A 21516-nucleotide genomic window follows, 5' to 3' on the forward strand; every position below is an offset into this window, starting at 1 on the left:
GGCATTCGTCTAGTGATTTGAAGGTCACTAGTTCGAGCCTTGGCTGAGGCAGCGTGTTGTGTCCTTGAGCAAGGCACTTAACCACACATTGCTCTGCGACGACACCGGTGCCAAGCTGTATGGGTCCTAATGCCCTTCCCTTGGACAACATTGGTGTCGTGGAGAGGGGAGACTTGCAGCATGGGCAACTGCTGGTCTTCCATACAACCTTGCCCAGGCCTGTGCCCTGGAAACCTTCCAAGGCGCAAATCCATGGTCTCATGAGACTAATGGATGCCTGTATATAAAAAGGCTGATCAACACCTCCACCAACTAACACACTCCAAAACACCCTCACTTTATCGTTTCCTTCAGAGTCACCTTATGTACAGACACTCCTGTGCCTAGTGTCACCTTATGGACATACAATCAAGTGAGAGAGAGAGATTCAAAAAACTTTATTGTCATTCTAACCATACATCAGCTCTGCAGGGCAGGAAGAGACAGCGTTTCTCAGTGCAATCATAACATAACAAATGCAACACTAAATAATAAACATAACAATAAATAGTAAAACACAACAGCCACATGTCAGTTAAAATCAGTTGTAAGTGTCCAGTGCAAGTTAAAAGTGTCAAAGCAGTCAGGTGGAGCAGCTATTTAGCAGTCTGACTGCCTGTGGGAGGAAGCTGTTTAGTAGCCTAGTCGTTTTAGTTTTGGTGCTCCTGTAACGTTTGCCTGATGGCAGAAGAACAAACAGTTCATGGAGAGGGTGTGAGGGATCTTTAATGATGTACCGTGTCTTCTGGAGGCATCGACTCTGAAAAAGGTCTTGGACAGAAGGTAGGGAGACCCCAATAACCTCCTCTGCTCCCCTAACCACCCTCTGCAAGGCTTTTTTGTCGACAGCACTGCAGCTGGAGTACCAGGTTGTGATGCAAAAGGTCAGCACACTCTCAACCACGCCTCTGTAGAATATAGTTAAGATGTTAGTGGGGAGTGATGCTTGTTTAAGCTTCCTCAGAAAGTGCAATCTCTGCTGGGCCCGTTTCACAATCCCAGTAGTGTTCCTATCAATCTATAAATACAAGTTATCTTCTGTATTTAGTTATGGAATCAGTTCAGTGTTGAAGTGAGTGAATGAAGTTATCCATGCTAGTTCAGGAGCCTGATGGTTGTAGGGTTATAACTGTTCCTGAATCTGGTAGTGTGTGATCTAAGGCTTCTGTACCTCCTTCCTGATTGTAGCAGTGAGATGACATGGGCTGGATGATGGGGTCCTTCATGATGGATGCGGCTTTCTTGTAGCAGTGCTCCTTGCAAATGTGCTCAGTGGTGGGGAGGGCTTTTCCTGTGTCGAACTGGGCTGTATCCAGCTGTCTGTAAGATCCCTCTACATTTTACTGTAAGATCAAACAGAGGAGAGAAGAAATCAGAAAATCTCAGAGGAAAGCACTGATATGGCAGTGACTTTCTATTATTACTGATTTTATCACGAAGTGACTGTGCACAACACTGTTATTAAGACCTGTGTAGTTATTCAAACAGTTTATGAGCTGATAGAATCTACTATATAACAAAATTAAATTGTGAGGCTATGAATTAATAAAGAGTTTATACCCAGCAGATTTGTGATTACATATCATAAAGGATGCAATCACTATAAATAATCACCTTTTCGGGTAGATTTAAACAAAGCAAGATGTGTTAAAGTTAAATTGAGCTTGGAAACACAAGTTAAAACTTTGCATACACCAGCAGCTCTACTCCATTGGGAGTTTGAGGAGATTTGGTACATCGGCAGAGACTCTTGTGTTGAATGGAGAGCGCGCTGACTGGTCGCATCACAGTCTGGGCTGGCGGCTCCAATGCACAGGATCAAAAGAAGCTGCAGAGTGTTGCAGACTCAGCCGGTTTCATCACAGGCAGAGCATCCCCGGCATGGAGGACATCATAAAAAGGCCGTGTGTCAAGAAGCTGGCATTTGGCTCTCAGAACCTTCACCAACTAAGGCATGTCCTCTTCTCATTACTGTCCTTGGGGACGAGGCACAAAAGCCTGAAGGTGTACAGTCAATGATCTAGGAATAGCTGCTTCATCTCCGCTATCAGATTTCTAAATAGGCCATGAACTCAAGAACATGTTATTCCTTCTCTTTTGCAATATCTATTGATTTTTGCATCGAGAGTAATTTTATATCTTTTACACTGTACCGCTGCTGGAAACCAATAAATTTCACGATATGCAGTATAAGTCAGGGATAATAAATCTGATGTAACATATATAAAATGCTGGAGGAACTCTGCAGACTGTGCAGCATCTATGGAGAGGAATAAACAGCTGATGCCCAGATCCTCTGTCAGGATTTCCAGCATCTGCAGAATAAATCTGATTCTGAGTCAGTCATTGAGTGTGTGTCTGCAGGCTCCTGTACCTCCCCCTGATGGTAGTAGTGAGAAGAGGTGCATGTCCTGGATAGTGGGGGTCCTTAGTGATGAATGCCACCTTCTTGAAACACTGCTTCTTGAAGATGTCCTCAATGGTGAGGAGGATTGTGCCCATGATGGATCTGACTGAGACTGCACCCTTCTGCAGCTTCTTACGACACTGTACATTACAGCCTCCATAGCAGGGTGTGCTGCAACCAGTAAGAATGCTCTCTACTGTACATCGACAGAAATTTATTTTATTTGTAATATTGAATTGGTAACAAATCTTTGCATTCATCACTGGGGAAAATTCTTTGCCCTCACTGCCAGCATGATGTATTTTTGACAATGGAAGCAAGAAGGGGAGACCAGAAATATCCCCCCTCCCAGAAAAAAGTTATAATCATAACTATACACAACAGATTCTGCAGATACTGGAAATCTTGATCTACGTACACAACATACTGAAGCAATTCAGCAGGACAGGCACCATCTATGAAGAGGAATTAGCAGTCAACGTTTTGGGATAAGACCCATCATGGGGATAAAGTTCACAACATATGGAATGATGAGACATAGAAGCAGAATTAGGCCATTGGTCCTATCAAGATATTCAGTGATAATAAATGATAGGTATCTTGTGAATCCCGAATCAATTGCAGGTCATAATCGTCATACTTTAATTCAAGTGGCAGCTGACAAAATGATGAAATAATGAGATAATTATTTTATAGGATAAAATACTTGATAATGCCACATACAGTTTTCAGTATGTCAGTGATAATAAACCTGACTCCGATTCAAAATAATTTAGTTTGAGTGAAGGTAACAAAGAGAGGAGAGATTGAGGTGTGAGAACTATTGAAAGTGACGGATGTGAGAGCTACAGCCAACATAAATCTATGAATCACTTCTACAAACAGCAACATTTCTAGCTGACCAACCATTTTAATTCCTATCCACAATCCTGTTCTGACGTGGCCACTTCTGCCATGATGAGGCCACTCTCAAGTCGGAGGAGCAAAACCTCATTGTCCATCCAGGTAGCCTCCAACCTGATGCCACAAACACTGATTTCCCCTGCTGATATCTTTCCCTTTCCCCCTTCCCTCTTCTTTATTCCCTACCCTGGCCTCTTACCTCTTCTCCTCACCTGCCTATTACCTCCCACTGGTGGCCATCCTTCCCTTAGTACCATGGTCCACTCTCCTCTCCTATAAGATTCATTCTTCTCTAGTCCTTTACTTTTTTCTAATTATCTCCTCCCAGCTTCTTACTTCATCTCCCCTCACCCTCCCACCTGGCTTCACCTGAAACCTTCTGGCATCCTCCTTTCCCTCCCCCCTCCTTCTTACTCTGGCATCTTTCTCCTTCCTTTCCCGTCCTGAAGAAGGGTCTCAGCCTGAAGCTTCGACTGTTTCCATTTCCATCAATGCTTCCCGACCTGCTGAGTTCCTCCTGCCTTTTGTGTTTCTTGATCTGTATTTCTATCATCTGCAGAATCTCTTACGTTTATGCTATGCTTTACTTGTGTAACACCCTGTGGATGGTTTCACTGCTAACGTAATGGTCTTTCTGTAGAAGCAGTGTTTGGGTTATGGTTAAAGATAATGGGTGCTTTGGAATATGAGCCATCCAATGAGGGGGGGGTGTTTTCCGTATTGTGTACCTAACACTGGTGTGAGCTGGGTTTTTTGGTTCAGCGGGAGATGAAGGGAGTAGGTGCTGGAGAGAAGGGGTCGTAGGACTTGACCTGGAGTAGGGCCATGATCCAACGAAGCTCAGGGAGATCGAAGGAGGGTTGGTGAAGGGGAAACCGTGAGCTCCAACTTGTGCACGTTAGACTGTTCCATTAAAATGGGCCCTTTTCTTTTTTATTGCTTTATCTTTACTAACCCTTCAGTCAAATTAAGAACTATAAAGCTAAATCTTTTACTGCATGCTCTCATACTCTCTGTTATTTCATGGTGCTTATTTGTAACAGGGTAACAAATCACACAGCAGCCACACAAACAGGGGGATTCGAGGGGCTCACACTTCAATCTCTCACGTTTGGTGGGGCCAGAGATTGTCTCCCCTAGACTTACGTAGCTGACAGAACTAGAGTGTTTCACTTGCTTAATTATGCATCTACTGAGCTTCCCCTACTCAGGGTCCTGGGAGGGGATTATTATTGGCTCTTAGAGAGAGTGCAGAGATTCACCAGGATGTTGTCTGGATTAGAGAGCATGATTTATGAGGATATGTTGAGCGAGCTAGGGCTTTTCTCTTTGGAGAGAAGGCGACTTGATAGAGATGTACAAGATAATAAGAGGAGTAGATCGAGTGGATAAACAGAGACTTTTTCCCAGGGCAGAAATAACTAATACAAGAGGACATAATTTTAAGGTGATTGGAGAAACATTGAGGGGAGACATCAGAGGTGGATTGAGTTCAAGAGCCACAAGGTAATGTTTCAGCTCTATGATACACCGCTTAGACCACACTTGGGAGTACTGTGTTTAATTTAAAGGCATCCGTTAGTCTTGTGAGACCATGGATCTGCGCCTGGAAAGTCTTCACTCTCCAGGGTGCAGGCCTGGGCAAGGTTGTATGGAAGACCAGCAGTTGCCCATGCTGCAACTTTCCCCACTCCACAACACCGATGTTGTCCAAGGGAAGGGCAAGGGCCGATACAGCTTGGCACCAGTGTCGTCGCAGAGCAATGTGTGATTAAGTGCCTTGCTCAACAAGCTGCCTCGGTTGGTGCTCGAACTCACGTCCTTCAGGTCGCTAGTCGAATGCCTTAACCACTTGGCCACGTGTTTAGAAGGCACAAAATAAGAAGATTGAATGAGCTAATACGAGAGAGCAAAATTTTAAGGTAATTGGAGGAACATATTGGGGGGGATGTCAAACATAGTTTTCGACACAGAGTGCTGGGTATGAGGAACGCTCTGCAGGGGGTGGTGATAGAGGCAGATATGTTAGAAAAGCTTAGATAGGCACATGGATGAAAGAGAAATGGAGGGCTATGTAGGAGGGAAGGGTTAGATCGACATAACATTATGGGCTGAAGGGGCTGTACTTTTCTCTGTAGTCATACAGAATGAGACAGAGATACAGTTCGGTGCATAAACTTGTGCATGGGCATACATGTACACCACCTTGCCCATTCATAGTTCACGAAAACAGGCATGTACTCAAAGAACTCCACCCCCATACACCGACAGAAAAGATGTCAATAAGATTGAAATTGTGCAGATAAAATTTACAAGGCCAGTGCCAAGAGTTGAAGGCCTGAGTTATGGTGAAAGGTTGGGACTTTATTCCTTGGAGCGTAGAAGTATGAAGGGAAATTTGATAGAGGTTTACAAAATGGTAAGGTGTATAGACAGGATAAGCACAAGCAGGCTTTTTCCACTGACGTGGTGAGACTAGAACTAGAGGTCATGGATTAAAGGTGAAAGGTGAAATGATTAAGGGGAACATGAGGATCCTCACTCTGAGGGTAGTGAGAGTGTGGAACGAGCTTCCAGCAGAAGTGGTGGATTCAGGTTCAATTTCAAAATTTAAGAGAATTTTGGATAGGTACATGCATGAGGGAGTTCTAGAGGGCTACGGTCCAGGTGCAGGTTAATGAGACTAGGCAGATTCATGGTTTGGTATGGCCCAGATGGGCCAAAGGGTCTGTTTCTGTGCTGCAGTGTTCTATGCCTCTCTACTTTCTAGGACGATTCTTCTGCAACAAGAGCACAGGGGGAAGCCTGCCAACTTGAAATTTGAGACCATGGGGATGAACAAGAAACGACAGTCTGTTAAAGATTCAGAATTTTCCAAAACATTGGCCTATTTTCTCTCTGTAACTCGTGTCCAAGCTGCTCAAAGTCATTAGACCCTCCTTTCTCAGCATATGTTTTCTCTATGTGTTTGGGGATTTGAAGTAGAGCCTCAAATTTATTACCTTGTACAAATGGAAATTTCTCACTGTGTGTTTCTTTTAAAAGGAAAACAATGCCTTGGGGGAAAGGAAGCCATTTGCAAGTGTTTCTGCGTATTACATTGAAAATTTCCAGATGGAACAGCAACGACTCACTTGCCTATCAGTTTTTTTTTGGTTTACAGTTGTTTACCAAGCGAAGTGTGTCGGATATTCAGGGAGGGATAGCACGTCTGGTGAAGGGGCTTGTCGTGTCCACACTGGGGCAGCTCACTCACTCTGGGACTCCATCGGACATTCAGCTCTCAACCTGTTTGCACGAGGCAGCGACCGCACCCCGGTTCACCGCTTCGACTGGTGGTACTAAGTCCGGTGATGGTAGCCGGTGGCCTCATACCCCAAAGAGATAGGGACATGCCTGACTTAGCACGTGAAGTCAGCTCAGGCAGACTGAGTAGATGAGATCTACAGCGAGATCCAACAGTCAGGTAGGTGGTACTGCAACACTTGATGGAGAGCAAATAGCATGACAAGGCACAGACGTAGACATGGATATCCACTGCAAGCCCCTTCACCAGAGGTGCAACCCCTCTCTGAACACCACTGAACCTGGACATCTGGCATCAAGAGAGCGGAACTGCCCCAGTGCAACAACTTTTCCACTTAAAAATCTCTCCTGCCCAGACAGGCAACCAACAGTTTACCAACCTATGGGACCCCCCATTTTCTCACTGTGGCAAAGAAATGAGAAAGGAGCAAAAAAACGACATAGAGTCATTGAGTCGCAGAACACAACAGCACAGAAACAGGCCCTTTGGTCCATCTAGCCTGTACCGAACTATAATTCAGCTTAGTGCCATCTGGACCATAGCCCTCCATACACTTCCCATCCATGTCCTTGTCCAAAGTTTTCTTAACTGTTGAAATCAAACCCACATCCACCAATTCTGCTGGCAGCTCATTTCACACTCACACCACCCTAAATGAAGAAGTTCCCCTTAAGCATTTCATCTTTCACCTTGGTTTATTATTCCTATGCAGTCTGTATGGACACCTAGTGAAAAGGTTTTGTCTGTATGACATCCAGACAGATCATTTCATGCAGAAGTCATCGAGGCAGTTAAAAGAAAACCAGAATACACCATATTCTTTGCATTTACAGAGGAAGTGCAGTGCAGGTAGACCAATAAATTGTAAGGGGCGCCACGGTAGCGTAGTGGTTAACAAGACGCTATCACAGTTTAGCATGTTGGAGTTTGGGGTTCAATTATGACACTGTCTTTAAGAAGTTTGCACATCTTTCCCATGGGTAGTAGATTGCCTCCGGAAGCTCCGGTTTCCTCCCACATTCCAAAGACGTACTGGTTAGTAAGCTAATTGGTCATTGCAAATTGTCCCGTTATTAGGCTAGGGTTCTGGATGGTGCAGCTTGTTGAGCTGGAAGGGCTTGTTCCACACTGTAAATAAATAAAGGGCCACAACGAGGGAGACTGGGAGATCAAAATGCTAGAGTTTAGCTTTCAGGTATTAGAGGTCTCTTCAACAGTAACTTAACAGAAGGAGAGAAACCGCCTTTGAGACCGATAGAGTATGTTCTCACAAGCCTTTATAACTGCTGGCTGATGGGAGGGGGGAGAAGAGAGAGGGAGAGTCTGAGATGGGAGGGACCTTGATTATCTTGGCTACTTTACTGAAGCTGCAGAAATATAAACAGAGAAAATGGGAAGAAGGCTGGTTACGTAATGGACTGCACTTCACTATTTAAAGATACGCCACGGTAACAAGCCCTTCCAGCCCAATGAGCCCTGCATGACCCAATCACACCTATGAGACCAACTAACCTACTAATCCGTACGTCTTTGCACTGTGGGAGGAAACCGGAGCACCTGGAGGAAACCCCTGTAGTCATGGGGAGAACAGGCAGACTCCTTACGGACAGCAGCGGAACACAGTCTGGGTCCTTGGCTCTGTAATAGTGTTACGCTGACACTATGCTACCCTGCCATCCAAATGCAACTGCGATTTCTTACCATCTTGGGCAAAGCAGTATTCATATTACTGAATACCTTCCAATGAGCTGCTACTCTGAAAAATAAATCTATGAATCCTGATAAACCTACAGCTGGAGTGAAAATGATTGGGACATTTTAAAGTTTAAAGTACATATATGTCACAATATACAATGATTCATTTTCCTGCAGGCATGTTCAGTAAATCCATAATAGAATAATTAACATAATATAATCAATGAAAGACCACAGTAACATGGGCTTTGAGCCAGTGTGCAAAGGACAACAAAATTGCAAATACAAAAATAAAGAAGTAATATTAATAATTAATAAATAAGCAAAATACATGAGATGAAGAATCCTTGAAATTGAGTCCATTGGTTGTGGGAACATTTCAACAATGGGGCAAGTGAAGTTGAGTGAAGTTATGCCCTTTGCTTCAAGAGCCTGGTGGCTGAGGGGTAATAAATGTTCCTGAACTTGGCGGTGTGAGTCCTAAGCATCCTATGCCTCCTTCCTGATGGGAACAGTGAAAAGGCAGCATGACCTGGGTGGTGTGGGCACTTGATGACGGATGCTGCTTTCCTGTGACAATGCTCCACACAGATGTGATCGGTGGTGGCTTTGCCTATGATGCACTGTGCCAAATCTGCTACTTTTAGTAGGATTTTTAATTCAAGGGTTTTGGTGTTTTCATACCAGGCTGTGATGCAGCCAGTCAACATACTGTCCACTACACAGAAGTTTCTCCAAGATTTAGTTATCATACCGAGCCTTTGCAAACTCTGAAAGAAGTAGACGTGCACGTGCTGTTGCACTTCCTTCATATTTGCTCCTACTGCTGGGTCCACGACTAGTCCTCAAAAATAATAACACCGAGGAATGTAGCATCCTTGAATGTGAGTTCATAGATTGTGGAATCTCTTCAGAGTTGTGGTTAATGAAGTTTTTCACACTGGCTCAGGAGCCTGATGTTTGAAGTATAATTGCTGTTCCTGAACGTGGTGGTCTAAGGCCCTTGTCTCTTCCCTTCCTGATGCTAGTAGAGAGAAGAGAGCATGCCTTAGATACTGTCAACCATCCAGTTCCCATTTAATCAAGCACACTGTTGTAAATCGTTGAGATTAACTTTATGTATTATTTTATAAATAACGGTTGTCAGCTCACTGCAATTTTCCTGGAAAATTAGCTTGCTTACAGGATATTAGGAGAAATCTTTGTAATTTCAATTACCTTTAATCTTTATATAGACTTTGTTCCCTGAACAAATCTTCATTTGTTACATATCCCGTGAGCATGATATAAGTATCTTGGGAGCTTGATGTAATTATCTTGTAAGCATTATGTCATTATCTCGTGATGGGCATGACGTAATTGTCTCATGATAGGGGGTGATGTGATGTCACATGATGGCGTGGTATAAAAGAAAAGCCCGCCACTGTGACGCAGTTCTATTTCTTATTTTTAGTGCAACTTTGTTGTTGCCGGTCTGATATTTTGGAGAAGCTACCGGTTTTGTTTGTTGCACGTTTACTTTTCCCTTACAGTCCAGTATCGGAGAGTGAAGATATTACCAGCATTATCCAAACCCAAAGGATTGGGTAAAGTTAACGTCGTTCGGCGTCTTGGGAATGATCAACCTTTTTGAATTTTCGTTTGGGAATTGTGGCATGCACATTTGAGTTAAAACCCTGCAAGGTCGGGAAGGTTTGTGCAGCGACCACCCTCCAGCCAAAAAGGTCAGTTCCTTTAGGACACTTTATTTCTTGGTGACTTCTTCGGACGAGGCATCTCTCCGCTGTGATCGGCAGATTCGTCATTACTTCGAAGGATTCGTTGTTTCGGGGAAGTCTCCCCTTAATGACTGTATAAATCACATGGACTTTTGAATTTATCACTTTAAGTCTGTGCTTGGATGAGAACTCATTCACAACAGTTTATAAGTTTGACTGTTTGTTTGATATAGACGCATAACACCGTTAACTTATGTTTAAGTTAGTCGTTCGTTTACTGTTCCATTTTTTTTTAAGTAGAGGTTAATAAATTTCGCTGTTTATTTATAAAAACCTGATTCAGTTTCATATCCACTGTTGCTGGTGCATAACACATTAAATTCACAGTTCACCTTTTATTGACCAGTGTATTTCTGTTTTGTATCTCTCCATCATTCTCATTGTAGCCAGACTGACTTTGTTAGCTGTGAAGTAGACTATGTTCAGATCTATCTTCATCCACCCACGAGCCCTGTGGCTGACACTGCGTTGTCGATTCACAGGTATTCATCGGGCACCGATTGCTTTCAGAGAACATGGAAAGGCGACTATATCAACGGTAATTGACATTTTATTATGGGACACAATGGTAGTATAGTGGGAGGCGTAATGCTATGACAGCTCGGAATTCAGTTCTGGCCCTGTCCACAAAGAGTTTGTACATCCTCCTCTTAAGCATGCAGGTTTCCTCCAGGTTCTCCGGTTTCCTCCCACAATCCAAAGCTGTACCAGTTACTAGGTTAATTGGTCATTGCAAAACTGTCCTTTGATTGGATTAAATATGTGGGTTACTGGGCAGCATTACTCATTGGGCCAGAAGGGCCTGTTCTATGTGGTATCTAAAATAAATTTAAAATGAAATAAAAAATTCTGTCCTTCCCTTTGTAAATTTTGAGTAGACATGGTCAGGACCACTAGCAGATTTATACACAAGAATCTCTGCAATAATGAAACAAAGCAAATTTTTTTACAGAAACTTGACAAAGTGACATAACAATGTGGTTTAAGAAACCATTAAAAGACTACAGATAAAAGAAAGGATAAAGCCTTTATAAAACCTCACTTGGAGTATTGTGAGCAGTGGCAGGCCCCCTATCTAAGAAAGGATTTGCTGACCTTGGAGAGGGTACAAAGGAGGTTCATTAGAATGATTCCGAGATTGAAAGGCTCGTCATATGAGCAGCGTTTGATGGCTCTGGACCTCTACTCACTGGAATTCAGAAGAATGACAGGTGACCTCATTTAAACCTATCGAATTTTGTAAGTGGATGTAGATAGGATGTTTCCTATGCTGGGGGAGTATAAGACTTGAGGACACAGCTTCAGAATAGAGGGTCATCCTTTTAGAATGGAGATGGGAGGAATTTCTTCAGTCAGAGAGTGGTGAATCTGTGGAATTCATTGCCACAGATAGCTGTGGAGGCCAAGTCATTTGGAATATTTAAGGTTAATAGATTATTGATTAGTCAGGGCATGAAGACATATGGGGAGAAGGCAGGAGATTGGGACTGAGAAGGAAAAGGATCAGCTGTGATGAAATGGCAGAGCAGACTCAATGGGCCAGATGATCTAATTCTGCTCCGATATCTTATGATCTTATGGAATTATACCAATGAAAGCAAAAAAAAAAAAAATTGAGTTGTGGTTCACAGTGATGACAGAATGGAGTCAGATTGATGGTTCTTCTCTTGAGGCATCTAGTACAGAGGTCACAGAACCACATTCTGTTCAAAAAAGGATCTAAACAGAAACCAGGAAGTTACAGGCCAGTGAGTCTACATCAGTTGTTGGAAAGTTATTGGAAGGTATTCTAAGGGTCTGGATGCATAAGTATTTGAATAGACATGGACTGATTAAGGATAGACAGCACAGCTTTGTGTATGCTAGGTAATGTCTAACTAATCTTATAAAGTTTTTTGAGGATGTTGTCAGGAAAATGGATAAAGGCAGGGCAGTGGATGTTGGCTACATGGATTTTAGCAAGGCATTTGACAAGGTACTGCATCAATGGCTGGTCAAGAAGGTTCAATCACTTGGTATTCAAGATGAGGTAGTAAATTAGATTAGACATTGGCTTTGTGGAAGAAGCCAGAGAGTGGAAGTGGAGAGAGTTATAGTTGCCTCTCTGACTGGAGGCCTGTGACTAATGATGTGCCTCAACGATCATTGATCGGTCTTTTGCTTTTTGCTATCCATATCAATGATCTGGATGATAATTTGATTAACAGGACCAGCAAATTTGCAGATGACATCATGACTGGGGGTGTAGTGGACAGTGAGGAAGGCTATTATGGTTTGTAGAGGGATTGGGATCAGCTGGAAAAATGGGCTGAAAAATAGGATGTGGAATTTAATGCAGACAAGTGTGAGGTTTTGCATTTTGGTGGAACCAACCAGTGTAGGGCTTACGCAGTGAACGGTAGGGCACTGAGGATTGTGATAGAACAAAAGGGCCTGGAACCAGAGGTTATGGGTTAAAGGTGAAAGTTGAGAAGCTTAAGGTGAACATGTCGGGGAACTTCTTCACTCAGAAAGTCATGAGAATGTAGAATGAGCTGCCAGCATAAGTGGTGCAATGCGAGCTTGATTTCAATGTTTAACAGAAGTCTGGATGGGTGCTTGGATAGTAGGGATATGGAGGGCTATGGTTGATGGGAGTATACAATTTAAATGCTTTCAGCATGCACTAGAAGGGCCAATTTCTGTGCTGTACTTTTCCATGACTCTACATATCTAAGAGATTGTACATTTAAGGAGTAATGCAACAGTGAAACAGGCCCTTCAGCCCATCTCATCCATACTGACTATGGTGTTCACCAAACTAAGTCCTAGGTTGCCAGACCTCTCCCAATAACCAAGAGCATAATTTATAGGTAAATAATCAGGTCATTCAGCCCACTGAGTCTGTTATGCCATTCAATCATGACTGATTTATGATTATTTCCCTTCAACTCCATTCTCCCAATAACCTTTGACACTTTCATAATGAAAAACCTATCAACCAATCTCTTAAGTCTAACCAAAGCTTTGGGCTCCACAACGTGGCAATGAATTCCACAGATTCACCACTCTCTGGCTAAAGAAATTCCTCCTCATTTCTGTCCTAAAGGGATGTTATTGTATTCTGAGTCTGTGCTCCATCAACCTTGACATCCTCACTACAGGAAACATCCTCGCTACAACTACTCTATCTAGATCTTTCAATATTCGGATAGGTTTCAATGAGATTTCCCTCATTCTTCTAAATTCCAACAAGTACAAGCCCAGAGCTTTCAAACGCTCCTTATATGTTAACCATTTAATTCCCAGGATCATTCTTGTAAACCTCTTCTGGACCCTTTCCAATGCCAGCACAACCTTTCTTTGATATGGTGTCCATAACTGTTCGCAATACTCCAAGTTTGGTCTGACCAATGTCTTAAAAAGTATCAGCTTGGTGTGGAGTTGTTAGGCCAATGTTCCTTTGTCCAGTGTCTCAATATCTCTAATACTGCATGTTTGCCAGTAGCACCTCTACTTCATAAGGAGCTTGAGGAGATCTGGTGTGTCTCCATAGACTCTTGCAAACTTCAGCAGATGCAGAGCAGTCTGACCAGTTGCATCACCGCCTGGTATGAAGGCTAAAATGCACAGGATCAAAAGTAGTCAGAGGATCATCAGCTCCATCATGGGCACAACCATTCTCACCATCAAGGTTTTCAAAAGGCAGTGCCCCAAGAAAGCAGCACCCATCATTAAAAAAATCTTCATTGTCCGGGACATGCATTCTTCTCCTTACCTCCATCAAGGAGGAAGTACAGGAGACTGAAGGCCGATATTCAACATTTTAGAGAGAGTGTTTTCCTACCCGTCATCAGATTTTTGATGACACTGCCTTGTTACAGTCATGGAGGCATAGAAAAGTGCAGCACACGGACAGGCCCTTTGGCCCATCTAGCCCATGCTAACCCACTTAAACTGCCTACTCCCATCGACCTGCACCGAGACCAGAGCCCTTTATAAATCTCCCTTCCACGAATCTATCCAAATTTCTCTTAAAAGACCTTACATGCACCACTTGCACGGGTAAGTCATTTCACACTCTTACGACACTCATGCTCGCCTTAAAATTTTCACCCTTAACCCATGACCTCTGGTGTAGTCCCACACAAAAACTCAGTTGTATTTTCCTATCTATATCCCTCATAATTTTGTATACCTTTGTCAAATCTCCACTCAATGTTCTATGCTCCAATGAATAAAGTCCTAACCTATTCAAGCTTTTCTTGTAACTCAGGCCCTCCAGTCCTGGCAACATCGTTGTAAATTTTCTCTCCACTCTTTTAATCTTATTTACATTTACCCTGTAGGTAGGTGACCAAAACTGCTCACAATATTCCATTCACTGTGTAAGACCTCCTCTGGCTGGTCCTACCAAAGTTCAATACTGTGCACTTGTCTGCATTAACTTCCATCTGCCATTTTCCAGCCCATTTTTCTAGCTGGTCCAGATCCAACCACCAGTCTAGGACAAAGAGGGCACGACTTCAGGATTGAAGGATATCGATTTCATACAGAGATGTGGAGAAATTACTTTAGCCAGAGGGTGGTAAATCTGTGGAATTTGTTGCCATGAGTGGCTGTGGAGGCATTTAAGGCAGAGATAGCTAGGTTCTTGATTAGACTGGGCATCAAAGGGTATGGGGAGAAGGTAGGGGAGTGGGGATGACTAAAAAAATTGGATCAGCCCACGATTGAATGGCGGAGTAACTCGATGGGCCAAACAGTCTATTTCTGCTCCTCTATCTTATGATCTAACCTTCCACACTGCCTGCTACACCTCTAATCTTAGTGTCATCTGCCAATGTTATTCATCTTTTGCGTTATTTATTTATTTCTGTGGCATATTGTAATTTCTATGCCTTACGCTGTACTGCTACCAAAAATTCAACAAGTTTTACAGCATAAGTCAATGACATATAATCTGATTCTGATTCTGCAGTGATTACATTTCGGAATATTCAAGAGGTCAGAATCGATGGAGCACAGAGAATTCTAGTGTTGGAAGAGGTCACAGAATGAGGTAGGAGGGACAGAATCATGAGGACAAGAATATTTCAATCGGAAAGAGCGCAAGAATGAAATGCATCAAGTCACTTGACTCAGAATCTTGTGCTGTGTCCCAGAAATCAATGGAGAGGCCAATGGTGCATGCCCAGAAGGAAGTTCCACACAGAGTGCCATCGCACGGAAGTTGAGATCTCAATGATGAGTGCACCGTTGGGAACCAGTGGTTCTCCACAGATCTGCTAGCTGATTGTCAGTGTGACCCTGCCCGAAACCAGGAGGTGGTTCTTGACAGAGAAATTAAGGAGGATCTGCTTCCCATCGCAGAAGGGTCGGTAACCAAAGGACAAAGTAGAAGATAATTGGTAAAAAAAAAATCACAGGAGATTTGGGGAGAATTTATTTTTAATGTACCATATTATTACAATCTGGAATGTACTACCCAAAAAAGGTCAGAGAAGCCAATCTAATAGCAGGAAGCTTGAATCTCTACTTGAAAACAATAAATTTTCAGGACCATGTTGAATAGCTGGGGAGTGCAATTAATTACATGCTGGTCAGTCCTGATGTGATGGCATCAGCTCCGAACTTCGAGGTGAATGGTCCAAGGTTCGAATCTGGCCGGCCCCTTGCATATTTTCCATTCGTGCTGGATTGAGTGTTGAGCCAGGAACTCAAGTCTCATTAAAAAAAGAGAAATGCTAGGAAACAGCAAAAAAAAATGCCACTCAATGCACCACGAGGTGCAAAAAGGAACAACAAAGAACTAGAACAGATACAATGGAACAAATTTCCTCCTGCTGTTCTCCTGTCCCCTGAGTGTTGAAAGCTTAATTTCTTGATATGAAATCTTAAGATGGAGGGAGTGGATTTGCAAGAAGTCAACTTTTAATGGAAATATACCATAAGCCCTTAAGACACAGACACAAGAATTAAGCCATTTGGTCAATCAAGTCTGCTCTGACTTACATCATGGCTGAATTCAAGGTTCTTTTAAGAGATTCCTGGATAGGTACATGGAGCTTAGAAATATAACGGGCTATGGTAACCCGAGGTAATTTTTAAAGTAAGTACCCGTTCAGCACAGCATTGTGGGCCGAAGGGCCCGTATCGTGCTGTAGGTTTTCTATGTTTTATGTTCTATGTTCAAAGTAAATTTTATTATCAAAGTGCATATATGTCACCATATACAGCCCTAAGATTCAGTTTTTGTGAGCATACTCAAAAATTCTATATAGACAAATAACTGTAACAGAATCGATGAAACACAGCCCAACCAGAGTGCAGAAAAGAACTAACCGTGAAAATACAAAAACAAGAAATAATAATAATAAAATAAGGATTAACTAGCAAGAACATGAGATGATGAGTCCTTGAAAGTGAGTCTATTGATTGCGGGAACTTTTCAATGATGGGGAACCACATACTGCCGAAACAAGTGGTTAAAGATCTTAGTGAACGTTCCAGCCATTTGATTAATTTTCCCTCTCAACCCCATCCTCCTGCCTTCTCCCTGTAACCTTTGATCCCCTTACTAATCAAGGACCTATCAACCTCCGCTTTAAGTATACCCAATGACTTGGCTTCACTGCCGTCTGTAGCAATGAATTCCACAAATTCACCTCCCTCTGGTTAAACAAATCCCTCCTCACCTCTGTTCTAAAGGGACCTGCTTATTAATGGATCCTGTATTAGACCCTGGGTTCATTCCTGACTTTGGGTGCTGTCTGCACGGAGTTTGCAAGTTCTCCCTGTGACTGTGTGAGTTTCTCCTTCAGAATCAGAATCGGGTTTGTTACCACCGACATGTGGCATAACATTTCATGTTTAGGCCCCAACGGTAATGTAGCGATTAGTGCAACGATATTCCAGCTCTGGGTGTTCTGCAGTTCGTAGGTCAATCCTGGTGCAAAGTTTAAAGTTCAAAGTAACATTCATTATCAGAGTACGTACATGTCATCACATACAACTCTGAGATTCTTTTTCCTGTGGACATACTCAGATATAGAATAGTAATTGTAAACAGGATCAATGAACAAGCAAGAACATAGAATACAACAAACTGTGCAAACGTAAATATAATAGCAATAACTAACAATAGTATGAAATTCTTTGAAGTGGTTGGTGAAGTCTATAAGCAGATTGTGCGTTCTCCCCATCAGCCACATGGATTTCCTCCTGACGCTCCAATTTCTTCCCACGGTCCAAAGACGTATCGGTTAGACGATTAATTGGTCATTGTAGATTGCCCTGATTAGGCTAGGATTAATTCAGTGGGTTGGTGAGTGGAGCAGTTCATTTGGGCTGGAAAGTTCTGTTTCACACTGTATCTCTAAGTAAAATAAAATCAGGAATGAAAGGACACTGGGCCTTTTCTGCATAGAATTTCAATGCAGTTTCTCAGATTACAGTTCAAAAGTGCAAGTAGACAGTTTATGTCACAATTTTTAAAGCCTTTATTTAATTTAGGCACCATATATCAGCTTCTGCCATCCATATCAAATCAACTTGAATTTAATAGCCAGTTTAATATCGCAGGGTTCCTCGCTGGACAAGAATTTATTGCCTCTTAATGGGACACCAGACAAAAGCAGAACTGAAGAGTACAATTTTAGAAATGACAAGGGAAGCTTTGGAGAGATTTTGGAGATGGGGAGTGGCAAGGGGGGGGTTCATGGTTAATGATCTGAAGGTCAAAGATCAAAGGTAAGGGCTCGACAGAATCATGTGGACCTAGATCACAGGGGTTGGAGGTCCACCCAAGTCCAGAAGTCAGAGCCCAAAATCCAAACCTATAATCATTGAGTTCAGAGGAGAAGTCCAAAGTTGGAAGTTGGACGACCATGAGTGTGATTGTCCGTGACCAAGGATTAAAGGGTCAGAGGTGCTTGTCCTGAGGTCGGAGGCTGATCTGCATGTGTGACGGGGTGGATGGGAGGGAGGATGGTAAAAGGGCTTGCTTTGCTGTTGCCTTGTTTTGGTGCTGTTGCTTGTGTGTCTCTGCTGCGTATTACGTGCATGCTTTGCTGGCACTGGAATGTGTGGTGGCACTTGCGGACCGCCCCTAGCACGTCCTGAGGCTGTGTTAGTTGTTAACACAGGCAACTCATTTCACGGTATGTTTCAAATGTACATGTGATAAATAAAACTGAATACGAATAAGAAGTCCTTGGCATAAACACAGGAAGTTCTGCAGATGCTAGAAATCCAGAGCAACACACACACAGACAAACTGCTGGAGGAACTCAGCAGGTCAGGCAGCATCCATGGTCGACTTTATAGGCCAAGACACTTCAAGAAGATTGGGGAAAATAAACTGGAAGGAACCAGAATGAGAAGGTGGGGAGAGGGGATTGGACTCCTCCTCTCCTGTACACCCCTGATGACGGATCCCAGCCCAAAACTTCAACTGTTTATTCCCATCCATAGATGCTGCCTGACCTGCTGAGTTTCTCCTGCATGCTGTGTTTGTTGCTCTGGATTTCCAACATCAGTAGAACCTCTTGTGTTTATGTTCACCGCCTTGAACATGATCGCACTTCCTTGGCCTTACAATGGTCCAATGCAAAAGTGAGATCTGTACATCCAACTTCCATCTAAAAGAAATGAGAATTGAACCACAAGATTTGGTGGACTCCATGAACAAGAAATTAATAAGTATCATCACCCAGGGAGGTAAGATGCACTGATCATAAAGGATCATAAATCCTAGAGTTATAGAGCATGGAGCATTTCAGCACACAAACAAGCTCTTCAGCCCATCTAGTCCATGCCTAATCATTAATCTATCTAGTCTCTTTGACCAGCATCTGGACCATAGCTCTCCATATCCCTCCCATCCATGTAGTTAGCCAAACTTCCCTGAAACCCTCATCCACCACTTCTTCTGGCAGTTCGTTCCACACTCACATCACACTCTGAGTGAGAAGTTCCCCTTCAGGTTCACCTTAAATATTTCACCTTTCTTACCTTAACCTATGACCTTGAGTTCTAGTCTCAGCCAACCTCAGTGGAAGAAGTCTACGTGCATTTATTCTGTCTGTGCCCCTCATAATTTTGTATACCTGCGCTCTGGGAAATAAAGTCCTATCCTATTCAACCTTTCCTTATCACTCAAATCCTCAAGTCTCGGTAACATCCTTGTGAACTTACTCTGTACTCTTTCAACCAATTAAGAGAAGTTTGGATAAGTACATGGATGGGAGGAGCATAGAGGGGTATGATCCAGGTGCAGGTCGATGGGACTCCGCAGAAACAAAGTTCAGCATGGACTAGATGGGCCGAAGGACCTGTTTATGTGCTGTAGTGCTCTATGACTCTATGATTCTTTTGTGAGCATTTGGTCTGAATATTTTTCAGTCGCAGGGAAATTCAAAACTTTGTGCCTTGCTTGCTTTAAATTCCCCAAGAGAGTTGAGAAAAGCTAATGAAATAAACACTAATTTGAACTGGCTTACAGGTTTAGAGTGCTGGTGACATTGAGCTGTGAATTATGCAGTCAGCTGTTGAAAGGAGACAATTTTCCCTCCATAGTTGTGCTGGCTACTTCTTAGAGCAATCAAATTACTCCCACGCTCCCACTCCTTCTCCCTGGGCCTGCATCATTTCCCCTTTCATGTCTGTCATCTATTTATTTCTCAAATCTCACAATTGAATCTGCTTTTACTGCTCTTCCCGACTGTGAATTTTGAATCAGAACTCACTGAACAAAAAAAAAGTTTTCTCCTGTGGTTCATTCCTTTAAATGTGTGTCGTTGAGTTACTGACCCTTCTGTCAGTCACATCATTATCCTTGAATTAATTCCATTAAAATTCTTCCCTCAGATAGGTACCAACAGCCTCTCTGCCCTTGATAAATTCAGCTTTGTACTTTCCCCTCTGTGGGGTGGACCCTTGGGTGTTTTAGCTGTAGATGGCCTTGACAGCATTGAAGAAACCATGCATATTATGGTGAACAGCAAGTCATCAAAGTCGCCTGCTCTTTCTACCCTCCATCTGTTCTTCAGGTCGCTGATTTTCCATTGAACCCTAGTATTTGGGACCCTATAGAGTGAACTTTTCTCCCCTGAGGTTTGGTGCAACTACCTTTCCAAAAACGTCTTGCATTGGTGGTTAATTAGCACCAGGAACCTCTAGCCATTTCCATCAAACCAGCTCCAGTGGAGGAGATGAAACAGAGACCTAGAATGTGTTTCAAGGTAAGGACAAATATGTTAACGTTTTACAAGTGAGTTGTACCAGAAGGTTAGAGACAGGAGGAGATGGGCTTAATCTCTGTATAATAAAGAAGGGCAAGGGAAGAGACAGCAAAACAATACAAGATGGTTATTTTCAGAATAGTTAGTACCCCTCAACTATCAGGCTTTTACACCTAAGGAGATAATTTTGGGTCATGGCAGTTCTGCTCGCTGCTCCATGATGACTTGCCCACAGAAAGCAAAGACCAGTCATATTCTGCATGGAGGCCAGTCACCAGTGGTGTGCCTCAGGGATCTGTTCTGGGACCCTTACTCTTTGTGATTTTTATAAACGACCTGGATGAGGAAATGGAGGAATGGGTTAGTAAGTTCGCTGATGACACAAAGGTTGGGTATATTGTGGATAGTGTGGAGGGCTGTCAGAGGTTACAGCGGGACATTGATAGGATGCAAAACTGGGTTGAGAAGTGGCAGATGGAGTTCAACCTAGATAAGTGTGAAGTGGTTCAGTTTGGTAGGTCAAACACGATTGCAGAATATAGCATTAATGGTAAGACTCTTGGCAGTGTGGAGGATCAGAGGAATCTTGGGGTCCGAGTCCCTAGGACGCTCAAAGCAGCTGCACAGGTTGACTCTGTGGTTAAGAAGGTGTACGGTGTATTGGCCTTCATCAATCGTGAGATTGAATTTGGGAGCCAAGTGGTAATGTTGCAGCTATATAGGACCCTGGTCAGACCCCACTTGGAGTACTGTGGTCAGTTCTGGTCGCCTCACTACAGGAAGGATATGGAAGCCATAGAAAGGGTGCAGAGGAGATTTACAAGGATGTTGGCTGGATTGGGGAGCATGACTTATGAGAATAGATTGAGTGAACTCAGCCTTTTCTCCTTGGAGCGACGGAGGATGAGAGGTGACCTGATAGAGGTGTATAAAATGATGAGAGGCATTGACCATGCGGATAGTCAGAGGCTTTTCCCCAGGGCTGAAATGGTTGCCACAGGAGGACACAGGTTTAAGGTGCTGGGGAGTAGGTACAGAGGAGATGTCAGGGGTAAGTTTTTTACTCAGAGAGTGGTGAGTGCGTGGAATGGGCTGCCGACAACGATGATGGAGGCGGATACGATAGGGTCTTTTAAGAGACTATTGGATAGGTACATGGAGCTT

This window comes from Mobula hypostoma, chromosome 12 (genome assembly GCF_963921235.1).
Source record: "Mobula hypostoma chromosome 12, sMobHyp1.1, whole genome shotgun sequence".
Taxonomy (NCBI): domain Eukaryota; kingdom Metazoa; phylum Chordata; class Chondrichthyes; order Myliobatiformes; family Myliobatidae; genus Mobula; species Mobula hypostoma.